Raw genomic sequence first — 26,685 nt, forward strand, 5'->3', positions numbered from 1 at the left:
GGCACGTAGGACCCCACTGCTTGATAGTGCCCACAGACCAGTCGATGTGAGGGTTATGGCTGTGAAGCCAGGGGTATCCAAGGACGAGAGGGAACTCGGAACAGGAGATCAAATGAAAGTTCATCAATTCCTGGTGTTGTGAAACTGAAAGTCGCAAGGAGGTAGTGACATGAGTGACAAGTCCAGATCCCAAAGGGCTTCCATCCAATGTAGTAACCCTCATGGGGTCACTTAGAGGTTCAAAGGGAACGCCATTCTCCTTCGCCCAGACACCATCCATGAAGTTACCTGCGGCTCCAGAGTCTACCAAGGCTTGAAGGTGAAGCTTGTGGTTGTCCCAGGAGAGGGTGACTGGAATGAGCAGACGGGAGTTGGACGGATGGGAGGAGGTCATGTTTCCCGTTACAGTTCCCCCCGGTCTGTACGGGACAGAGCGTTTCCCTGGAGCCCGGGACATGTGGAACGGAAATGGCCCGGTTTGCCGCAATATAGACAGCGTCGCTCCCTCATCCGGCGGTCTCTCTCAGCCTGGGAGATGCGTCCAATCTGCATGGGTTCCGGTGGAGCCAGCGAAGATAAAGGTGGGGACTCGGAGCTGGGACTGATAGGGGCTAGAGGTCTACGGTTGAGTTCTCTCTCTCTCAGACGGTGGTCAATGCGTGAGGCCAACTTGATCAGGGACTCGAGATTGTCCGGTGGTTCCCGAGTGGCCAGTTCATCTTGGATAGTGTCGGAAAGGCCTTTCAGAAAGCACACCGTGAGCGCCTCGTTGTTCCAGCCACTTGCTGCTGCCACCGTGCGGAACTGGATGGCATAGTCCGTCACGCTGCGCCAACCTTGATGGAGAGTCAGGAGCTGTTTGGCTGAGTCAGAACCACTGCTTGGGCCTTGAAACACTCGTTTGAATTCCTCAGCAAAGGCAGAGTAGCTGGCACAGCAGGAACTATGGGCATCCCACACAGCAGTAGCCCAGGCCAGGGCTTTTTCCGACAGCAGGGTGATGATATATGCGATCTTAGACCGGTCGGTGGGAAACGACGAGGGTTGCAGCTCAAAGGAGAGAGAACATTGAGTGAGAAACCCTTTACAAGCACTTGGATCACCTGAGAACCGTTGGGGAGGTGGAAGACGAGGTTCAGCCAGGGAGTTAACTGCCATGGGTACGTGAACCTGAGGTACTGGAACGGGAACTGTTGCCGGGGTAAGTCGATCAGATATTTGCTTAATGGAAGTCAGCATCTCCGACAGAAGATGAGAATGTCTAGCCATTAAGGCCTCTTGCTGAACCAGGGCGGCTTCGTGGCGTTGGACAGTCTCCTGGTGGTGGGACAGCGTGGCAAAAAGGTCCTGGGAACTGGCTGCCTCTGGGTTCATTTTTTGGCTCTGTGTTTCTGTCAGGACCCGGTTTCGAACCTGGGTCTCCGGAGTGAGAAACAGTCACTTAACCAACTGAGCCACGAATAGTCAGCAGAACCCAGAAGATGAGGCAGACACAGCAGTACTTAAGACGGTGTATTTAATAAAGAAAAAATCCTTAAATACAAAAAATGGCAAATCCAAAAGGTGGTAGGAAAAGCACAAAAAGGCCTCAAAAGAAACTCACAAAAAATAAACAAAAACAAAAAACAGAATACCACAAGAGCGTCACCCGGAATCGACAAGAGCACACAGAACACTAAGGCAGGGTGCTAACATACAAACACAGAGCACAGAACTGAGGGAAACTAAGGGTTTAAATACAATAAGAGGAAACGAGGCACAGGTGCAAATAATAATGGGGATCAAGGGAAAAACATAAGGACAAAAAGCACAATGGGGGCATCTAGTGACCAACAACCGGAACAACCCTGGCCAAATCCTGACAGTAAAATGTAGTATACTATACTACACACTGTAGTATCCCTCAATCATGTGTTGTACTACTATAGTAAATACCACAGTATTATCCACACAAAAACCACTGTAGTAAATACTACAGAAATATCTGCAAAAACACTGCAGTACTTAATTTGCATATACCCTGCCCATTCCTCTCCCCCATATACCGAAACACTACAGTATGCTACAGTCCTCAAAAACACTACAGTAATTACTATACTACTCTTTTTTTGCTACAGTATTTATATTATAGTAAACTGTAAATAATATAGTAAATTCTAAAGTACTCACTGTAATGTCGACAATAACACTACAGTGAAAATGATCGTATTCCTACCATAGTATACGCTATAGTATTTTGTTATACGGGAAGAGTCACTTTCGGATGGTAAAACTTGCTGTATGTGATTTTTTATGGTTGGCTATGGATTGACTGAGTTAGTGATCTTTGTGCACCATGCTTGATCAGCTTCACCTCCTCTGCAACCCTTTTACTGTCCATCAAATGTATATCAAATCAAATCACATTGTATTGGTCACATGTTATTGCAGATGTAGCGAAATGCTTGTGTTCCTATCTCCAACAGTGCAGTAGTATCTAACAATACACACAAACCTAAAAGTAAAAGAATGGAGTAAAGAAATATATAAATATTTGAACGAGCAATGTCGGAGTAGCATTTACTAAAATACAGTAGAATAGAGTACAGTATATACATATGAAATAAGTAAAGCAGTATGTAAACATTATTAAAGTGTCTAGTGCTCCATTATTAAATTGGCCAGTGATTCAATGTCTATGTATATAGGGCAGCAGCCTCTAAGGTGCAGGGTTGAGTAACCGGGTGGTAGCCGGCTAGTGATGGCTATTTAACAGTCTGATGGTCTTGTTTTTCAGTCTCTCCGTCCAAGCTTTGATGCACCTGTACTGATCTTGCCTTATGGGTGGTAGTGGGGTGATCAGGCCGTGGCTTGGGTGGTTGATGTCCATGATGATCTTTATGGCCTTCTTGTGACATCGGGTGATGTAGGTGTCCTGGAGGGCAGGCAGTGTGCCCCAGGTGATGCGTTGGGCAGACCGCACCTCCCTCTGGAGAGCCCTGCTGTTGCGGGCTGTGCAGTTGCCGTACCAGGCAGTGATACAGCCCGGCAGGATGCTCTCAATTGTGCATCTGTAAAGGTTTGTGAGGGTCTTAGGGGCCAAGCTGAACTTCTTCTGCCTCTTGAGGTTGAAGAGGCACTGTTGTGCCTTCTTCACCACACTGTCTGTGTGAGTGGACCATTTCAAATTGTTTGTGATGTGTACGCCGAGAACTTGAAGCTTTCCACCCTCTCTAGGATGCTGCCTAGAAGGATGCTCTCTGGGATGCTGCCTACTTTTGACAAGGGCCCATAGGGCTCTGGTCAAAAGTCGTGCATTATGTAGGGAATAGGGTGCCATTTCTGACGCAACCAGGAGTCTATTCCCTTACAGCCAAAGATCTTACCGCCACACTGGAGTCATTTGCAAGCAAAGTGATGGAGAGAAAGGAGGAAATGCAGCCAGCGTTTTCTCAAAGACCCCACCACGCCCGAGTGAGTGTAAGTGAATTATGTATGAGAATAAAATGCCATACCGACAAATAGCTGTGTGGAGAGGATTGGATTGCCTGAGGGGATTGACTCGGTTGAGGTGTTGGTCACAGTGCACCACTCTGACCCTGCTCCTGAGTACAGTTGCAAAATCCTGGTAACTTTCCCAGGTTTTCCAGAAATCCTGGTTGGAAGATTCACAACATTGGGACGGAGTAAGGGATGGATTGAAATTTACATAATGGGTATCTGGAAGAAAATGGGGGAGGGTCGTGCTTTTTCAATTCAGTCAAGCAGAGGGTTTCGTATCTTTTAAACATAGTCCAAGGGAGGGTCATGAAATTGGTAATTGATGAAATGTCAATATTTTACAGTGTTTTAGAATTAGTTGCTTATTAGGCTATATACAGTGCCTTGCGAAAGTATTCGGCCCCCTTGAACTTTGCGACCTTTTGCCACATTTCAGGCTTCAAACATAAAGATATAAAACTGTATTTTTTTGTGAAGAATCAACAACAAGTGGAACACAACCATGAAGTGGAATGACATATATTGGATATTTCAAACTTTTTTAACAAATCAAAAACTGAAAAATTGGAGTGTATATATATCGATGCCTGATGCCGTCCCTCGTTTCTGACCCAATGTTGTGAATTTCTGATTTCCCGCTGGGCGTGCAATATCAAGTGCGCCTATAGGCTATTCTGTGTGGTCTCAATCAAATTATCCATATAGGCTCCAAAGTGCTCAAGAAGCACGAAGAAAATACATATTTCAAAAAAATCGAAACCGTGTTTGTCTGCTGCCGAACCAATGCTGTGCAATCCTACTGTGGCAGTTCAGGAGGAGCGTCAAAGGATTCTTCCGAAAATAACTGCATGCGGACGAGCCTATAGCCCATGTTCTGTTCAGTTTGAGTAGAACTTAAAGAGGAGAAGGAGGACCAGAGGTCAACTTTGATAGCTTCCTACTACTATAATTGATTTGATCAAAAACAATATGTTTCTTGCCCATGATGTAGTTATTGACCTCACAATAAGCCAGATTTGAGAAGCTTGGGAAGTAATCTTATTCTCACTTTCAATTGATAAAGCTAGAAGACAATAGAAGATGTTTAAACCCAGACAGCCTTTATGGAAACACTTGTGACCCTCTCCCGTTGGGTTAAGCCACAGAAGAAGCATAGCCTGCAGTTAAATTATACATTTTTCTAAGTTGGTAAACCTACTCTGCCTTTTGACAGTTAGACAGCCTACTCTGTCTAACTTTTGAAAGTACAATGCTCAGATTCCCGGATGACGTCTCAGATGTAAATATTTGTAAACAGTTTCGTTACTGTAACGCTCGAAGAGGATGGGTGTGGAGTCAGGCGCAGAGAGCAGAAGTATCTGGGAAAAAACGCTTTAATGTCCAAAACAGGAATACGCACAATGGGTGACGCCGAACACAGGCGTAACATACCAAACCCATGTGCAACAGCGAAAACCCAACAATAATCAGAGTACACCTCTAACATAACAGTAACAAGCCCGCACAAACACAGGCGGGCTTACCGAACTTAAATACCCCAACCCAAAAACCCCAACAAGGAACACGTGAAAACAATTAGATAAAACCAACGAGAAGGGAAAAGAGGGATCGGTGGCAGCTAGTAGACCGGCAACGACGACCGCTGAGCGCCGCCCGAACGGGAAGGGGAGTCACCTTCGGTGATATTCGTGACAGTTACAAACAAGACACCGATTTGACATTGAAGAAATATGATGAGATGAACACATTCCAGGTCTCTCTGTCCTCTTAACCTGTAATTTTGGTAGTTTGTGTGGCAATATTTAGCTAATATGTGAATCTGTTCTACCATGCCCAGAAATCTGCTCCTTTTCCTCTCTGTTCCCAACACACTAGACGACCAGTTCTTATAACCTTTAGCAGTACTCTTATCCTACTCCTACTCAAAAACACCCCAACTACAACATTTTCCATCAAGATAGGCCTGCCAAAGGGGGCAGAGTTGCAATCTACTGCAGAGATAGTCTGTGCCCAAACAATCCGAGCTTCTGCTTATAAAAATTCACCTTTCCAGAAATAAGTCTCTCACTGTTGCCGCTTGTTATAGACCCCCCCAGCCCCCAGCTGTGCCCTGGACACCATATGTAAATTGATTGCCCCCATTTATCTTCAGAGTTCGTACTGTTAGGTGACCTAAACTGGGCTTTGCTTAACACCCAGGCTGTCCTACAATCTAAGCGAGATGCCCTCAATCTCATACAAATGATCAAGGAACCTACCAGGTACAAATCTGTGGACACGGGCACCCTCAAAGATATCATCCTGACCAACTTGCCCTCTAAATAGACCTCTGCTGTCTTCAACCAGGATCTCAGCAATCACTGCCTCATTGCCTGCGTCCGTAATGGGTCCGTGGTCACTGTCAAACGCTCGTCACTGTCAAACGCTCACTAAAACACTTCAGCGAGCAGGCCTCTCTAAACAACCTGGCCCGGGTATCCTGGAAGGACCTCATCCCGTCAGTAGAGGATGCCTGGTTATTCTTTATTTATTAAAAAAATGTAGAACTAAGAACAGATATAGCCCTTGGTTCACTCCAGACTTGACTGCCCTTGACCAGCACAAAACCATCCTGTGGCGTTTTGCATTAGCATTAAATAGCCCCCGCGATATGCAACTTTTCAGGGAGGTCAGGAACCACTAGACACAGTCAGTTAGGAAAGCAAAGGCTAGCTTTTTAAAACAGAAATGCGCATTCTGTAGTACAAATTCCAAAAAGTTTTGGGACACTGAAGTCCATGGAGAATAAGAGCACTTCCTCCCAGCTGCCCACTGCACTGGGTCTAGGAAACACTGTCATCACCAATAAATCTACGATAATCGAGAATTTTAAGAAGCATTTTTCTACGGCTGAACATGCTTTCCACCTGACTATCCCTACCCTGGCCAACAGCTTTGCAACCCCCGCAGCAACTAGCCCAGGCTCCCCTTCTCCTTCACCCAAATCCAGATAGCTGATGTTCTGAAAGAGCTGCAAAATCTTGACCCCTACAAATCAGCTGGGTTAGACAATCTGGACCCTCTCTTTCTAAAATTATCCACCACAATTGTTGCAACCCCTATTACTAGCCTGTTCAACCTATCTTTCCTATCGTCTGAGATCCCCTAAGATTGGAATGCTGCTGCAGTCATCCCCCTCTTCAAAGGGGAAGACACTCTAGATCCAAACTATTAGACTTATACTATCCTGCCCTGCCTTTCTCAAGTCTTCGAAAGCCAAGTTAACAAACAGATCACTGACCATTTTGAATCACACCGTACCTTCTCCACTATGCAATCTGGTTTCCGAGCTGGTCATGGGTGCACCTCAGCCACGCTCAAGATCCTAAACGATATCATAACCGCCATTGATAAAAGACAGTACTGTGCAGCCGTCTTCACCGACCTGGCAAAGGCTTTCGACTCTGTCAATCACCACATTCTTATCGGCAGACTCAATAGCCTTGGTTTCTCAAATGATGGCCTCACCTGGTTCACCAACTACTTCTCAGATAGAGTTTAGTATGTCAAATCTGAGGGCCTTTTGTCCGGACTGCTGGCAGTCTCTATGAGGGTGCCACAGGGTTCAATTCTCGGGCCGACTCTTTTCTCTGTATATATCAATGATCTCGCTCTTGCTGCTGATGATTCCTTGATCCACCTCTATGCAGACGACACCATTCTGTATACATCTGGCCCTTCTTTGGACACTGTGTTAACAAACCTCCAAATAAGCTTCAATGACATACAACACTCCTTCCGTGGCCTCCAACTGCTCTTAAACACTAGTTAAACTAAATGCATGCTCTTCAACCGATCGCTACCCACACCCGCCCGCTCGACTAGCATCACTACTCTTGACGGTTCTGACTTAGGATATGTGGACAACTACAAATACCTAGGTGTCTGGCTAGACTGCAAACTCTCCTTCCAGACTCACAAACCTCTCAAATCCAAAATTAAGGATTTGAGAGGTTTGAAAGCCTCCTTCACTCATGCTGCCAAACATACTCTCGTAAAACTGACTATCCTACCGATTCTCGACTTCGGCAATGTCATTTACAAAATAGCCTCCAACAGACAGCAAACTGGATGCAATCTATCACAGTGCCATCCATTTTGTAACCAAAGCCCTATGCTTCTACACCTGTATTGCTTGCTGTTTGAGATTTTAGCCTGGGTGTAAGATATCAGCTGATGTAAGAAGGGATATCAGCTGATGTAAGAAGGGCTATATTGATAAAAATACATTTGATATACCACCCACCACTGCAACCTGTATGCTCTCGTTGGCTGGCCCTCGCCCCATATTCGTCGCCAGACCCACTGGTTCCAGGTCATCTATATGTCTTTGCTAGGTATAGGTATATTTCACTGGTTATTCCCAAAGCCAACACCCACTTTGGCCGCCTTTCCTTCCAGTTCTCTGCTGCCAATGACTGGAACGAATTGCAAAAATCGCTGAAGTTGAAGACTAAAATCTCCCTCAATAACTTTAAGCATCAGCTATCTGAGCAGTTTACCCATCGCTGCAGCTGTGCACAGTCCGACTGTAAATCACCCACCTAACTACCTACCTCATCCCCATATTGTTTTAATTAACTTTGTTGCTCTTTTGCACACCATTGTTTCTACTTGCACATGATCATCTGCAAATCTAACACTTCAGAGTTAATTTGCTAAATTATAATTACTTCGCTACTATGGCATTTTTATTGCCTTACCGCCTTACTCAATTTGCACACACTGGATATAGTTTTTTCTATTGTGTTATTGACTGTACTTGTGTTTATCCCATGTGTAACTCTGTTGTTTTTTGTCGCACTGCTTTGCTTTATCTTGGCCAGCTCGCAGTTGTAAATGAGAACTAGTTCTCAACTGGCCGACCTGGTTAAATAAAGGTCAAAGAAAAGAAAAGAAAAAAACAGAAGAATCGCACTGGCACATATCTATTCCACGTTGGTTCAACATAATTTCATTGACATGACATGGAAACAGCGTTCCTTTAACCAGTGTGGGCCTAGTGGGATGTGTTCAACTTATTTGGGGGAGATTTGCAAGATACTGGTTCTTAATAACATTTTCCTATTACTAAATGTTGCATTCCTCCTATGTTTCTACACGTTTTTAATGTTGGATACCTGGGGGAGTTAATTGATGAGCATAACAAGTCATGACAAAGACATCAATAATAATCAGTCCTGTGACACTGTGCCATATGCTCTTCTGTACAGAACCAAACACATCATCAATATAGCTGGCCGATGCTAACATGCTGCATGTCTGGCTACTTTCTTGTATCTCTAATTGTCCTCTGATACAGATCCCTTCTGCTTGATCACATGGTCTGTGTCCCAAATGGCACCCTAATCCCTATATACAATAGTGTACTATGCTTGATGTTTCTCCTCCGTGTGAAATACACTGCAATACAGATCCTTTCCTTCGGAAAGACCACACTGTAGATGATTCATGAGAGAAAAAGACTTGATGAATTGCTTCCCTACTGCCTCCATGCTGGATGGCACTGTAACTATAACGCTGGAGTTATTAGCCCACATTTAGACTCGGTCCTTGTTGAGTCAGGCCTACTATAATTGTCAGGCCTCTTCTCTCTTGGTGGTCTCACACCCTTATCCCCTCTGGAAGCATAATGCTAGGCAGCATAGTGTAAAATGGTCCCAAAATGACCAACTACAGTATTTGTCTACGTGAAAAAGGGTTATAGGAATAGATTATTTAAGTGATAATGCCCGAGAAGCCGGTGTTCAGAGGATATATTGGCACGGTTGTTGTTAGGCCCGAGACGAAGCAAACCGTGCCAATATATACACCAAACACTGGCTTCGAAGGCATTATCACTTTTAAACAATGGGTTACCAACATATTCAAATAATGATTTACATATTTTCCTTAAAAACATTATTTTGGTTGATTTATTCGTGCCATTTTATCCTTCCAACAGTTTAAGCTGTTTTCTAGTGACATTTATTTGGATATATCCATAATAATGAGCTAATGATGTGCGATTTCACCTGGCATGCTCTCTCATCAGGACACTGTTGTTCAGAGGAGCCAGCCAACAACACAGCTGCTTCAAACTGAAGCTGGAAAGACTGCAAACTAGCTGCACTTTTTAATTTGACATGTTTTCTATTATTTATTTTTTTGTATATATCTGTTGTGTATATATATATAAATTATGCTGATTCATGATTTTGACTGACTGAGAAAAGCTTCCCTCCTGTCTGTCTTTATTTATTTTTATTTCACCTTTATTTAACCAGGTAGGCTAGTTGAGAACAAGTTCTCATTTACAACTGCGACCTGGCCAAGATAAAGCATAGCAGTGTGAACAGACAACACAGAGTTACACATGGAGTAAACAATTAACAAGTCAATAACACAGTAGAGAGAAAAAAGAAAAAAAGGGGAGTCTATATACAATGTGTGCAAAAGGCATGAGGAGGTAGGCGAATAATTACAATATTGCAGATTAACACTGGATTGATAAATGGTCATGTACAGGTAGAGATATTGGTGTGCAAAAGAGCAGAAAAGTAAATAAATAAAAACTGTGGGGATGAGGTAGGTGAAAATGGGTGGGCTATTTACATATAGATTATGTACAGCTGCAGCGATCGGTTAGCTGCTCAGATAGCTGATGTTTGAAGTTGGTGAGGGAGATAAAGGTCTCCAACTTCAGCTATTTTTGCAATTCGTTCCAGTCACAGGCAGCAGAGTACTGGAACGAAAGGCGGCCGAATGAGGTGTTGGCTTTAGGGATGATCAGTGAGATACACCTGCTGGAGCGCGTGCTACGGATGGGTGTTGCCATCGTAACCAGTGAACTGAGATAAGGCGGAGCTTTACCTAGCATGGCCTTGTAGACGACCTGGAGCCAGTGGGTCTTGCGACGAATATGGGGCGAGGGCCAGCCGACTAGAGCATACAAGTCGCAGTGGTGGGTAGTATAAGGTGCTTTAGTGACAAAACGGATGGCACTGTGATAAACTGCATCCAGTTTGCTGAGAAGAGTGTTGGAAGCAATTTTGTAGATGACATCGCCGAAGTCGAGGATCGGTAGGATAGTCAGTTTTACTAGGGTAAGCTTGGCAGCGTGAGTGAAGGAGGCTTTGTTACGGAATAGAAAACCGACTCTTGATTTGATTTTTGATTGGAGATGTTTGATATGGGTCTGGAAGGAGAGTTTGCAGTCTAGCCAGACACCTAGGTACTTATAGGTGTCCACATATTCAAGGTCGGAACCGTCCAGTGTGGTGATGCTAGTCGGGCAAGCGGGTGCAGGCAGCGATCGGTTGAAAAGCATGCATTTGGTTTTACTAGCGTTTAAGAGCAGTTGGAGGCCACGGAAGGAGTGTTGTATGGCATTGAAGCTCGTTTGGAGGTTAGATAGCACAGTGTCCAATGATGGGCCGAAAGTATATAGAATGGTGTCATCTGCGTAGAGGTGGATCAGGGAATCGCCCGCAGCAAGAGCAACATCATTGATATATACAGAGAAAAGAGTCGGCCCGAGAATTGAACCCTGTGGCACCCCCATAGAGACTGCCAGAGGACCGGACAGCATGCCCTCCGATTTGACACACTGAACTCTGTCTGCAAAGTAATTGGTGAACCAGGCAAGGCAGTCATCCGAAAAACCGAGGCTACTGAGTCTGCCGATAAGAATATGGTGATTGACAGAGTCGAAAGCCTTGGCAAGGTCGATGAAGACGGCTGCACAGTACTGTCTTTTATCGATGGCGGTTATGATGTCGTTTAGTACCTTGAGTGTGGCTGAGGTGCACCGTGACCGGCTCGGAAACCAGATTGCATAGCGGAGAAGGTACGGTGGGATTCGAGATGGTCAGTGACCTGTTTGTTGACTTGGCTTTCGAAGACCTTAGATAGGCAAGGCAGAATGGATATAGGTCTGTAACAGTTTGGGTCCAGGGTGTCTCCCCTTGAAGAGGGGATGACTGCGGCAGCTTTCCAATCCTTGGGGATCTCAGACAATATGAGAGAGAGGTTGAACAGGCTGGTAATAGGGGTTGCGACAATGGCGGATAGTTTCAGAAATAGAGGGTCCAGATTGTCAAGCCCAGCTGATTTATACGGGTCCAGGGTATGCAGCTCTTTCAGAACATCTGCTATCTGGATTTGGGTAAAGGAGAACCTGGAGAGGCTTGGGCGAGGAGCTGCGTGGGGGCCGGAGCTGTTGGTCGAGGTTGGAGTAGCCAGGCGGAAGGCATGGCCAGCCGTTGAGAAATGCTTGTTGAAGTTTTCAATAATCATGGATTTGTCGGTGGTGACCGTGTTCCCTAGGCTCAGTGCATTGGGCAGCTGGGAGGAGGTGCTCTTGTTCTCCATGGACTTCACAGTGTCCCAGAACTTTTTGGAGTTGGAGCTACAGGATGCAAACTTCTGCCTGAAGAAGCTGGCCTTAGCTTTCCTGACTGACTGCGTGTATTGGTTCCGGACTTCCCTGAACAGTTGCATATCGCGGGGACTGTTCGATGCTATTGCAGTCCGCCACAGGATGTTTTTGTGCTGTCTCATCCCGACTCTTACAAGTTCATTACTATGTGAGAGCTGGAGATAGAATTTCAATACTGCAAAAAAAGGTTGCAAATGTCAGAGAGACAGACAGCAAGGTTTATACAAATATCCGCTATTGAAAGACAATTGCAGCTCTAACATAAATAGGAGAAAATGTCTAGATGATTTATGGAAGTCCAGAGAGGATGTACGATAACATTTTTAAAAACATTGTTGTGTCAAGATCACAGCTTATTTATCTCATGATCACAACATAACAAAAGTTTCTATTGGACAAATTCAGGTAGGTCTATCCCCATTTAATTCCGTTTGCTTCTATTTAAGAAGCGTTTTTCAGCAGAATATGTGGAATGAATACACCCTTGACCACCGACATATAAAGTTCACGTTCATTGCAGCCACATACAAACAGCATTGTCACTTTAATTGTATAATTCCCCCTCTCACCTTTTCTTTTGGCTTGTGGTGTTGTGTTGTGTTGTGCACTGATGTCTGTGACCAGGTCGAAAAAACCTTTCCAAGCCGACATAGTTGTCACCATATTAGCTAACGTCATAGTCAACATACAGTTGAAGTCGGAAGTTTACATACACCTTGGCCAAATACATTTAAACTCAGTTTCACAATTGCTGACATTTAATCCTAGCAAAAATTCCTGTCTTAGGTCAGTTAGGATCACCAATTTATTTTAAGAATGTGAAATAATGTGAAATAATAGTAGTAGAGAGCTTTTTTATTTCTTTCATCACATTCCCAGTGGGTCAGAAGTTTACATACACTCAATTAGTATTTGGTACCATTGCCTTTCAATTGTTTAATTGGGTCAAAAGTTTCAGGTAGCCTTCCACAATATGTTGGGTGAATTTTGGCCCTCCTTACAGAGCTGGTGTAACTGAGTCAGGTTTGTAGGCCTCCTTACTCGCATGCGCTTTTTCAGTTCTGCCCACATCTTTTCTATAGGATTAAGGTCAGGGCTTTGTGATGGCCACTCAATGCCTTGACTTTGTTGTCCTTAAGCCGTTTTGCCACAACTTTGGAAGTATGCTTGGGGTCATTGTCCATTTGGAAGACCCATTAGCGACCAAGCTTTAACTTCCTGACTGATGTCTTTAGATGTTGCTTCAATAAAGCCACATAATTTTCTATCCTCATGATGCCATCTATTTTGTGAAGTGCACCAGTCCCTCCTGCAGCAAAGCACCCCCACAACATGATGCCGCCACCCCGTGCTTCACGGTTGGGATGGTGTCCTTCGGCTTGCAAGCCTCTCCTTTTTCCTCCAAAAATAAAGATGGTCATTATATGGGGGTTTCAGGGTAGAGGTGTACATTTGACCTCCATCATCTAGGATGTGACAATGGTAAATAAAATCTCTTAATTTTCCGGATGAGGAGGGCTTTTAGCGGGTGGAATAGTAGGGAGCAATTTGAGGTTTACTTAATAGAAAGGTAAAGATCATGGTACAGCTATATAGACACTCAATCATCATGTTACTTTTTAATGGTACATTTACAAACATATACTTTGATAAAAATAATTGAAAGTTGTGTCTCATTATGATAGGTGGTGAAATAAGTATAGCCAGGTACAATTGTAATGGTCTAGCAGATAATAAGAAAAGACTATCAGTATTTACCTGGCTAAAAGAGAAGGAATATAATATATATTGTTTACAGGAAACTCATTCAACAGTTTTAGATGAAGTTTTGTGGAAAAAGAACTGGGGGGGGCGAAATATACTTCTCCCAAAGAAATTCAAAAGGGGTGATGATATTAATTAACACTACAAACTATCACCCTCAGGCACTTAAGGAAATCATGAATGTCATGGATATATTAGTGGATATATGGAGGCTTAAATACCCTGATCTAGTGAGATATACATGGAGGAGGTTTAATACCCTGACCTAGTGAGATATACATGGTGAAGGTTTAATACCCTGACCTAGTGAGATATACATGGAGGAGGTTTAATACCCTGACCTAGTGAGATATACATGGAGGAGGTTTAATACCCTGACCTAGTGAGATATACATGGAGGAGGTTTAATACCCTGACCTAGTGAGATATACATGGAGGAGGTTAAATACCCTGACCTAGTGAGATATACATGGAGGAGGTTTAATACCCTGACCTAGTGAGATATACATGGAGGAGGTTTAATACCCTGACCTAGTGAGATATACATGGAGGAGGTTTAATACCCTGACCTAGTGAGATATACATGGAGGAGGTTTAATACCTGACCTAGTGAGATATACATGGAGGAGGTTTAATACCCTGACCTAGTGAGATATACATGGAGGAGGTTTAATACCCTGACCTAGTGAGATATACATGGAGGAGGTTTAATACCCTGACCTAGTGAGATATACATGGAGGAGGTTTAATACCCTGACCTAGTGAGATATACATGGAGGAGGTTTAATACCCTGACCTAGTGAGATATACATGGAGGAGGTTTAATACCCTGACCTAGTGAGATATACATGGAGGAGGTTTAATACCCTGACCTAGTGAGATATACATGGAGGAGGTATAATACCCTGACCTAGTGAGATATACATGGAGGAGGTTTATTACCCTGACCTAGTGAGATATACATGGAGGAGGTTTAATACCCTGACCTAGTGAGATATACATGGAGGAGGTTTATTACCCTGACCTAGTGAGATATACATGGAGGAGGTTTAATACCCTGACCTAGTGAGATATACATGGAGGAGGTTTAATACCCTGACCTAGTGAGATATACATGGAGGAGGTTTAATACCCTGACCTAGTGAGATATACATGGAGGAGGTTTAATACCCTGACCTAGTGAGATATACATGGAGGAGGTTTAATACCCTGACCTAGTGAGATATACATGGAGGAGGTTTAATACCCTGACCTAGTGAGATATACATGGAGGAGGTTTAATACCCTGACCTAGTGAGATATACATGGAGGAGGTTTAATACCCTGACCTAGTGAGATATACATGGAGGAGGTTTAATACCCTGACCTAGTGAGATATACATGGAGGAGGTTTAATACCCTGACCTAGTGAGATATACATGGAGGAGGTTTAATACCCTGACCTAGTGAGATATACATGGAGGAGGTTTAATACCCTGACCTAGTGAGATATACATGGAGGAGGTATAATACCCTGACCTAGTGAGATATACATGGAGGAGGTTTATTACCCTGACCTAGTGAGATATACATGGAGGAGGTTTAATACCCTGACCTAGTGAGATATACATGGAGGAGGTTTATTACCCTGACCTAGTGAGATATACATGGAGGAGGTTTAATACCCTGACCTAGTGAGATATACATGGAGGAGGTTTAATACCCTGACCTAGTGAGATATACATGGAGGAGGTTTAATACCCTGACCTAGTGAGATATACATGGAGGAGGTTTAATACCCTGACCTAGTGAGATATACATGGAGGAGGTTTATTACCCTGACCTAGTGAGAGATACATGGAGGAGGTTTAATACCCTGACCTAGTGAGATATACATGGAGGAGGTTTAATACCCTGACCTAGTGAGATATACATGGAGGTTTAATACCCTGACCTAGTGAGATATACATGGAGGAGGTTTAATACCCTGACCTAGTGAGATATACATCGCACTACCCCGCCTTTACGACACGGAGGATCGGTCCACCGAACCTACTCCCATTCTTCCCGCCTCGAAGCTGATAGCACCAGTAGTATGGGAGGTGGCCTCGGACATCGAGCGGGCGTTACGGGCGGAACCCGCGCCTCCTCAGTGTCCGGCGGGGCGGAAGTACGTGCCGCTTGGTGTCCGGGACCAACTGATTCGGTGGGCTCACGTCCTACCCTCCTCGGGTCACCCTGGGTGGCGAGGACAGTGGGGAGCCTTCGGGGGAGGTATTGGTGGCCCACCTTGGCTAGGGACATTAGGGTTTATGTTCCATCGCCTCATCCGGATCACCCTGCGCCTCGTCCTCCGGGTCGACCTCGAGTCCGGTGTTGGCGCGCTTCTAGAGCCGCGCGTCGGGGGGGGGTACTGTTCGGGTGGCGCTCGGCGGTCGTCGTTACCGTCCTACTAGCTGCCACTGATTTCTTTCCTCCCCCTCATGTGTTTATTGGTATCACCTGTTTTAGTTTGTTGTAATTAGTTGGGCTTTATTAGTCAGCCGGCCCGCCCGTTTCTTTGTGCAGGATTGATTTTTGTAACCCTGGTGTTTGTTATTGTCGAACGTGTTGATTTATGTTCGTGTATAGTGCTGTACTGTTTCGTTCCCTGTGTCTGGGGCATTTTGTTTTGAGCACCCAGTGTTTAGTGGGGTGGCCGTGGTTCACCGTGTGTGCCTGGCTTCCCACTCACGACACCCAGTACCTTACATCTCTAGCTTTAGTGATTTTTGCAATTCGTTCCAGTCATTGGCAGCAGAGAACTGTATGGAAAGGCTGCCAAATGAGGTGATGGCTTTGGGGGTGGCCAGTGAAATATACCTGCTGGAGTGCGTGCAACAGGTAGGTGTTGCTATTGTGACCAGTGAGCTGAGATAAGATGGGGATTTACATAGCAAAGGCTTATAGATGACCTGGAGCCAGTGGGTTTGGCAACGAGAGCAAAACGGATGGCACTGTGATAGACTTCATCCAATTTGCTGAGTAGAGTGTTGGAGGCTATTTTGTAAATGACATCGCCGAAGTCGAGGATCGGTAGAATAGTCAGTTTTACGAGTGTATGTTTGGCAGCATGAGTGAAGGAGGCTTTCTTGTGAAATTGGAAGCCGATCCTAGATTTAATTTTCGATTGGAGAAGTTTAATGTAGTCTGGAATGAGAGTTAGATCATGGCTAGCCCTACTCTGCAGTAACTAACTTAGCTAGCTATAATTTTTTACACCTTTATGATAGCAAATTGTGGTAATCTTTTGATAATAACAATTGTTCGTTTTGAGTTTAAGTACAAAAATCTAACTGAGTTAATAATGGATTTCAAATTGCTGAATGTTAACTTGCTGAACACTGGCAGCTGTAGCCTACTAGTTACCCCACATTAGCTAAACATTCGTATGCTGTAACTTTCGACACTGCACTGTATATGTGTGTATTACTAGCACAGACATAAACATAATGTTAAGCTGTTAATCTGTCTGTTAATGGAGCCAAAGGTCTAACAAACCAGTTATGCACTAGGGGTCGCTATTCAAATTTTTGGATTAAAAACGTTCCCGTTTTAAACAAGATATTTTGTCACGGAAAGATGCTTGACTATGCATATAATTGACAGCTTTGGAAAGAAGACACTCTGACGTTTCCAAAACTGCAAAGATATTGTCTGTGAGTGCCACAGAACTGATGTTACAGGCGAAACCCAGATACAAATCCAACCAGAAAGTGCCGCATTTTTAGAAACCGCCTCATGCCAATGACTCCTTATATGGCTGTGAATGAGCTACGAATGAGCTTACGTTTTCCACGTATTCCCCAGGGTGTCTACAGCATTGTGACGTCTTTTTCCGCATTTCCATTGAAGAATAGCTGTAAGGGAGCATATTTAGCAAGTGGTCACATGGTGTCTCCCGCAGAAAATCTTGCGTAAAATACTGAGGTAGCCATTTTTCCATTCGCTTCTTATGAGAAACCAATTGCCTCGACGGATACCTTATCGAATATATATGTTAAAAACACCTTGAGGATGGATCCTAAACAACGTTTGCCGTGTTTCTGTCGATATTATGGAGTTAATTTTGAAAAAAGTTTGTCGTTGTAATGGTAGCATTTTCCGGTCGATTTCTCAGCCAAGCATGATGAATAAACGGGAGCTATTTCGCCTACAAAAATAATATTTTTGGAAAAAAGTAACATTTGCTATCAAACTGGGAGTCTCCAGAGTGAAAGCATCCAAAGTTCTTCAAAGGTAAATGATTTAATTTGGTTGCTTTTCTTATTTTTGTGAAAATGTTGCCTGCTGCCAGCAGAGCCTAGCATAGCATTATGCCATGATAAACCTATACAAATGCTTGTCTAGCGTTGGTTGTAACGCATATTTTGAGATGACAGTGTTGTTAACAAAAGGCTAAGCTTGTGTTTGCATGTATTTATTTCATTTCATTTGCGATTTTCATGAATAGGAAAAGTTACTAGGGGTATTTATGTACGCTTCGTTATGCTAATTCGTTTGAGGCTATGATTACGCTCCCGGATCCGGGATTGCTCGTCGCAAGAGATTTTAACTTACACAGCGACTCAACTTTCATAAAAGTTGTTCAGGAAACCTATACCTGATGCTGAACCTCAAAACTTACTTCAAATATAATGCTTTCCCCAATCGTGAAAAGAGCTTGTGGAGCTGTGGAAATATTCTCTCTTCTTCTGTATGTTCTTCTTATTCTTCTGTATCTCGCAACTAACGTTAATATTCTCTCCTCATCCTCGATTTGAAAAAATGCTCCGCCGAACGTCAACATAAATGCTTCTTTCAATAAGAGGTGAAATTAGCATCAAACTACCAGCAGCGAATGGCATTTTGGGGTGGCAGCCACGCCGGAAACCCCTCTGGCTCCGCTTCTGCATATATCCTCTCTGGGCTTCCAAAGCTTTTTTTACAGTGGAGATGAAGTTTATGAATAGAGTGGTTGGGCTGATGAGACATTGGATTGCGCACTGAAATTGAACAGTGAATAGGCATTTCAATGTCACAGCCTTAGCCGGTGGTAATTTGTGGAATAGACACCGCCTTGAATGTGGTTTTAACCAATTAGCATCCAGAATTAAAGCCACCCCGTCTAAAAGGAAAGAAGTATGTTCTCCTTGTGATGTTCAGAGGCCGAGGAACAATGTAGCAAAAATTTAGCAAAACAATTCCGAAATGTAATAAATGTCATAATTTGATGGATTTATGACTTTGGTACAGTAATCAAACACTTGGCTGAACATTTTTAGCAGTTGGTCTATCAACTCAGGGGAAAAAATATACAAAAGAATACAATCTCAGCTGCTGGAAAATATATTTATAATATATTTTGTACTAACTGTATTGCTCAAATTGATCCGAGAATATAAATGATGTCGGCCGAATCGAACATAAGGGAAGGGTTAAACCTGTAATGGAAAAGGGGAAAGAGAGACATTGGGAATCAATGCCATTAACTGGCAGCAACTGTATTTCACTCTGCTTGGGGGTTGTGGCTGGCTGGCTTAGGGCCTACTTGGCTGAGCGTAGGTATGGTTGTCCTGAAGGCCTCCAGGTGCCTGCATCAATGATGCCCTTATGAACAGTCTGTAAGCGTGTTCATGTTAGTGAACCTCCACGCGAAGATCCCTTTAAGCATTTCTTAAAGGACACGTTCAGGTAGTCCCTTTGGCCCATTTGCTGTGTCTAGAAGTCTAGAAGGAGCATGAGAGAAAAAGAAGAGGGCGTTTAATTACAGCTCAGCCATTCACTTACACAGGGCCACAGTGTAATTCCTCCAGCTGCAAGCCTCATTTGCATTTAACCATCAAGCCTGAGACGGAAATGGGAACGGGGTGTAACACACTCTATGAGAGCGGTAGCAGAAGAGAGAAAATGTGGTAATTACAGCCTGCTTCCCAAATAGCACTCTATTTCCCTATAGTGCACTACTTTTGACCAGAGCCCTGTGGGCCCTGTTCAAAAGTAGTGCTTTATGTAGGGAGCAGGGTGCCATTTGGGAAACCCCCATAGACCAAGCTGTGAGTTGGGAAAGGATGGCTTGGCTTCCTTCCTCATCCACCCTTTTCATCTGCTTGTTCAATGCTTCATTCTCCCACATACACCCTTACTCTCTAAACTGCACCACTACAGGGGGCTAAAAGCATTGTTTTTCGTAGACTCAGAATTCTGAAAATGCTTTATCACTATATCAGGGTCCCAAATGGCACGCTATTCCCCCATATAGTGCTATATAGGAAATACAATGACATTTGGGATGCAATTTAGATCTGGTTCAATACATTCTCCTAAGCAGGATGTTATCATTTAGGCACACACATACATTTAGGTCATGCTTGGACCCTTGGCTGCAGTCAGTTAGCTACCATACTGCTCCACCTCTTTGTGCTGAGTATCAGAGCACATTTTTTACATACCTGCCTGTCACATGCTGTCTGTGTCTGTGATAGCAGGATCGTATTCGCTAGGCACCAAAGAAAACAGGGAGGGTCTACCATTTTCATCTTCCATTGCAAAATGTTTTTTGTTTTGTTTTGAGCCCTAATGTATCTGTCAATTGTTAGCCTGGGAGACACAGAGATGTTAGGTCTCTATGGAGCACTAGATGGCAGACAGGAACACCAGACCCCCCATACTCAACTACACACAGAGTTATCATAACAACATCACAGATGGAGAGGGAGAGAGAGAGAAAATTTGAATGGTAAAATCCCTTGTAATGGACTCTCCAGTACTTGAACATTCAACCCTCAGAAGTCATGCACCAATGCGCTGTGTAAGAAAAACAGAGAGATGGACTTTTTGTCTTACTTTGACATCCTCATTATACTAAAAACACCACATTACCCCCCCCAACAAAAAAAAACATACATACCCCCCTAAACCCCCCCACATTATTCAAAATTATATTAAACAAAAATTCAACACTAAGGCACACAGAGACCATCCCTTTAAATAATAACACAGGGTCAGTTGCCCTCTACCTCTGATCCGGTTTCTTCTCGTTAGCCATACGGCCAACTTGGCCTGCCCAAACATAATTTATTTTCACTGTTAAAATAACTGTGGGCCAAAACAAACATCCCACAGAAAACACCACCCCCAACCTTATACACAGGCAGTCCAACAGAGACAATACCGGCATCACCCTCGGCATCACCCTCGGCATCACCCTCGTACACACAGGAAAAAAGCATGCAGAACAGTTTCAGTTGATACACAAGAGGGACACCCCTCCCAGACCCCCGGGTCAAACCGAGCCAACCAGCTATTTCTGGCCAGGGCCACACGAACCACCTTTCACTGGAGGTCTACTGTCCTTTTCAGCCCTGGGAGCAGCTGAACCTCCACCTTTGATGCTTCCTCACTGCCTTCCTCACTGCCTTTCAGTTTAAGGTTCCTCACCTTGACACTGAGATCACACAACGCCAGGGTCGGAGTGTTGCAGTAAAAGTCAGTATGTCTTTGGGACCGTACTGCCAGTCCCCGGTCTCTGCTGTCAATTGGCCGACCAAACCCTCCTGGCCTCAGGCCGCGTCTCATGGACTTCCCCCAATGACCCTCAGTTAGCACTATTCGGAATCCTTGGGAAATCCCTACATTTAACCCCTAGCCGTCCCCTAACCCTAACCTAAACCATAGCCCTAACCTTAAGACATAGAGAGACAGAAAGATTAACATTGAGATTGAGTGTTCTATTCCTAATCACAATACTGTCTTTGGTTCTTGTTCTCGCACAGACAACAATCCTGATATTTCAACAGAATGCCCACTTTGAGACACAAGGAGAGGCAGCTTGCTGCTCGTCTCGTCTCTCTGCCGGACGGGTGTCTTCAGCAGGAGTGAAGTGTTCAGGTAAATAATGAATGTTTCACACACGCATCACGTGTCACGGGCCACAGGAGGCAGGGGTGGGGAGTAACATGTAAGGGATTACAAAAAACGGTAACTGTAATCCGTTCTGTTACCAGCATAAATATTGTAATCAGATTACAGATTACTTTTGAAAAGTTAGATGATTACTTCTCGGATTACTTTTAAATTCAGAAAGGACGCAAAAAAAAATATTTGACACTTTTCTGTTTTCTCAATGACATTCAAATCAGCATTGAAAATATCAGCCTGAGTGAGTCTGACCACAAGTCAGAGACCACTATGATGACACGCCAAATGTGTTAGATATATCCGGGAAAAGAGCAGGAATTTGTAGGCTACAGTCCAGCTATGTCTTTCAATGGTGCAACTGTTGTCAGCATCCACAGATGATCCAATTTAAATAAACTCTTGAGGGTCAGGATGACAGCAGTGGTGTAGTCTACGTCGATACGGATATCACTTATTATTGATATCAACATAGCGCACTGATGTGAATCACACTGCTGCTCTCTCATTTAGCTATTTGCGCCTCACGGATTGTGGTTGTTTTGGATGGCTGTTCACAAATCTAAATGTGTATTTGAACCCATTAATGTTTGAATTCAACCATTATTGGGTTGCCTATCAATCATTGTTTCTGAAAAATGCGCTCTTGCAACAGCTGCACAGTGTGGATCCAGGACTATGTAATAAAAGTGGGGCTTTTATTGCTCAATCTAATTCATGCTGATAAAAAAATGGACAGATGCTCAAACTCGCACACTTTTGATAGACTTAAAAGGGGCAATCTGTAGTTGCTACATCCATTATTGGACTTATACATTACATATACACTACCGGTTAAACGTTTTAGAACACCTACTCATTCAAGGGTTTTTCTTTATTTTTTGTATTTGTAGAATAAAAGTGAAGACATCAAAACTATGAAATAACACATATGGAATCATGTAGTAACCAGAAGTGTTAAACCTATCAAAATGTATTTTATATTTGTGATTCTTCAAATAGCCACCCTTTACCTTGATGACAGCTTTTCACACTCTTGGCATTCTCGCAACCAGGCACCTAGAATGCATTTCAATTAACTTCTTTAAAATTAATTTGTGGAATTTCTTTCCTTCTTAATACATTTGTTCAGTTGTGTTGTGACAAGGTAGGGGTGGTATACAGAAGATAGCCCTATTTGGTAAAAGACCAAGTCCATATTATGGAATGAACAGCTCAAATAAGCAAAGAGAAACGACAGTCAGTCAATATGGAAAATTTCAAGAACTTTGAAAGTTTCTTCAAGTGCAGTCGCAAAAACCATCAAACGCTATGATGAAACTAGCTCTCCTGAGTGCAGCCAAAGGAATGGAAGACCCAGAGTTACCTCTGCTGCAGAGGATAAGTTCATTACAGTTAACTGGCTCTCATGAGGTCCGCCACAGGAATGGAAGACCCAGAGTTACCTCTGCTGCAGAGGATAAGTTCATTAGAGTTAACTGGCTCTCATGAGGTCAGCCACAGGAATGGAAGACCCAGAGTTACCTCTGCTGCAGAGGATAAGTTCATTAGAGTTAACTGGCTCTCATGAGGTCCGCCACAGGAATGGAAGACCCAGAGTTACCTCTGCTGCAGAGGATAAGTTCATTAGAGTTAACTGGCTCTCATGAGGTCCGCCACAGGAATGGAAGACCCAGAGTTACCTCTGCTGCAGAGGATAAGTTCATTAGAGTTAACTGGCTCTCATGAGGTCCGCCACAGGAATGGAAGACCCAGAGTTACCTCTGCTGCAGAGGATAAGTTCATTAGAGTTACCAGCCTCAGGCCTCCTGAGTGGCGCAGTGCATCGCAGTGCTAGCTGTGCCACTAGAGATTCTGGGTTCGAGTCCAGGCTCTGTTGCAGCCGGCTGCGACCGGGAGACCCATGATGCGATGCACAATTGGCCCAGCGTCGTCCGGGATAGGGGAAGATTTGGCCGGCAGAGATGTTCTTGTCCCATTGCAACTCCTGTGGCGGGCCGGGCGCAGTGCACGCTGACACGGTTGCCAGAAGCACGGTTATTCCTCCAAAACATTGGTGTGGCTGGCTTCCCGGTTAAGTAGGCATTGTGTCAAGAAGCAGAGCGGCTTGGTTGGGTTGTGTTTTGGAGGACGCACAGCTCTCGACCTTAGCCTCTCCCGAGTCTGTACGGGAGTTGCAGCAATGAGACAAGACTAACTACCAATAGGATAACATGAAATCTGGGAGAAAAACAGGGTAAACAAAAAAAAGAGTTGCCAGTCTCAGAAATCCAAATAAATGCTTCACAGGGTGAAAGTTACAGACACATCTCAATATCAACTGTTCAGAGGAGACTGTGTGAATCAGGCTTTCATGGTTGAATTGCTGCAAAGAAACCACTACTAAAAGACACATAATAAGAAGAGACTTGCTTGTGCCAAGAAACACGAGCAATGGGCATTAGACCGGTGAAAAGTCCAAATTGGAGATTTTTGGTTACAACCGTCGTGTCTTTGTGAGATGCAGTGAGGGTGAACGGATGATCTCCTCATGTGTGTTTCCCACGTAAAGCATTGAGGAGGAGGTGTTATGGTAGGGGGGTGCTTTGCTAGTGACACTGTCTGTGTGATTTATTTAGAATTCAAGGCACACTTAACCAGCATGGATACCACAGCATTCTGCAGCAATATGCCATCCCATCTGGTTTGCGCTTAGTGGGACTATCATTTGTTTTTCAACAGGACAATGACCCAACACACCTCCAGGCTGTGTAAGGACTATTTTACCAAGAAGGAGGGTGATGGAGTACTGCATCAGATGACCTGGCCTCCACAATCACCCAACCTCAACACAATTGAGATTGTTTGGGATGAGTTGGACTGCAGAGTGAAGGAAAAGCAGCCCGCAAGTGCTCAACGTAAGTGGAAACTTCTTCAAGACTGTTGGAATAGCATTCCAGGTGAAGCTGGTTGAGAGAATGCCAAGAGTGTGCAAAGCCGTCGTCAAGGCAAAGGGTGGCTATTTGAAAAATGTCAAATAAAAAATATATTTGTTTAACACGTTTTTGATTACTACCATATGTGTTATTTCATAGTTCTGATGTCTTTACTATTATTCTACAATGTAGAAAATAGTAAAAAATAAAGGAAAACCCTTCAATGAGTAGGTGTTCTAAAAAATTTAACCGGTAGTGTATACATACAGTACCTGTCAAAAGTTTGGACACACATATGGGTTTTCAATGGTTTTTCTTTATTTTTACTCTTTTCTACATTGTAGAATAATATTGAAGACTTCAAAACTATGAAATATGACATATGTATCATATAGTAACCAAGAAAGTGCAAAACAAATCAAAATAGATATACAATTTGAGATTCTTCAAAGTAGCCACCGCCTTATTCCGTTTGTAGCGCACTACTTTTGACCCATAGGGCTCTGGTCAAAAGCAGTGCACTATATAGGGAAAAGGGTGCCATTTAAGACACACGCTTCATGTCCAGATGTAATCCAGATGGCTGGCCACAGTGGAGCCCTGATCCTAGCCCTCCCTCACCCAGAGTTCAGATATCAACCTCAATGATCCCTGGAGAAAGCTCCATCACAATTACAGCTCAGATTACATCACAGGATGCTAGCAAGGACTGAATCCATACCGTCCTAAATGTTCCCATATTCCCTATATGGAGCACTACTTTTGACTAAAACCTTATGGGAATACAGATGTCGAATTTAATTTGATCACCTTGTTGCAGGAGAACTTTCCTGCAACACACACATCTATAATGTTTAGAGGGTTATAAAAAGGCTTTTAAGGTTTGTAATTTCCCCTTATGAAAAATGTATCAACCTCTACAAAAATGTCCATGAATTATAATCCACATAAACATTCACATTTCCTGTTGCTGCAGGGTTATTTTCATGCGTAGGAGACTGGTTCAAATTATGATCCTACATCTGTAGGGTACTATTTGGAATGCCCACCTTACTTTCCTAAGGCAGGTGTAACAAGTGCGCTGAGAGTTGGAACAGAAGTTCAGTGAGTGTTTTAATAAATAAAATGAACAATGAACACGAAACACAAACAACGCACCGACATGAAAAAATAGTCAATATAACCTGAGTAAAGAACCAATGGGAGTGACAGATAAAGGGAAGATAATCAAGGAGGTGATGGAGTCCTGGTGAGTGTCATGAGGCGCAGGTGCACGCTTGACGATGGTAACAGGTGTGGTAACAGGGATAATCAGCAGCCTGATGACCTAGAGACAGGAGAAGAGTATACGTGACAGCAGACCCTATGCTTCCACACTCAGATACACACAGATGCGGAAAACCTCCACCAAGCAGATCTAGAATCCTTCCTCTTCTGTTGGGCTCAATGTTACCTTGTGAAATTCTTTGAAGTCATGTGAGATATATGCAGTAGAACCTCAAACCAAAGTAGGTCAACAAGGGTTTGTCTCAAATGGGACGGTATTAGAGCTCTATGTGCCTTGGTCAAAAGCACTATATAGGGAACAGGGTGCCATTTGGGATGCAGACACAGGCTGAGAAACCTTCCTCGTCTGTTGGCCTCAACGTCACTTAGTGAATCTCTTTGAAGTCACGTGAGGTGTATAGGAAGAGTATATGCAGAAGGCAGTAGGCTGTGGTCTGTGTTCACTGAGCTAATTCAAAGACATAATGAGCTACAGCACATCAATCCATCGTGGAGGCATGTTAGATGTGCTGTCTAGCGTCTGTCTAATGTGGTAAAAGTACTTTAATACAAACCCAATTCAGTTGGCTTCTTTAATACTTGAACTAATATGTTGTCAGTGCACTCACAACAGCCAGCCAATCAACATGCTGTGACTTATCACATTTCCTGGTTATTATTACAGTCTCCTTGACGACATAAGAAAGGAAGTGGAACCTTTGAAGGGATAATTGCTTGACTTTCTGTGGCATCTCAAGGGATTGAGAAGTCTAAAGACTATGTTTAAAAAGCTGCTCTGTGTTGAATTAAAGCACGTTTAGGGGTTAGGACAGCTTAAAGCTCATGAATAATGTCGTAACCAATTGAATAACATTTCACCTTCTCTCT

The sequence above is a fragment of the Oncorhynchus masou genome, chromosome 17 (assembly GCF_036934945.1).
Source record: "Oncorhynchus masou masou isolate Uvic2021 chromosome 17, UVic_Omas_1.1, whole genome shotgun sequence".
In the NCBI taxonomy this organism is placed as follows: domain Eukaryota; kingdom Metazoa; phylum Chordata; class Actinopteri; order Salmoniformes; family Salmonidae; genus Oncorhynchus; species Oncorhynchus masou.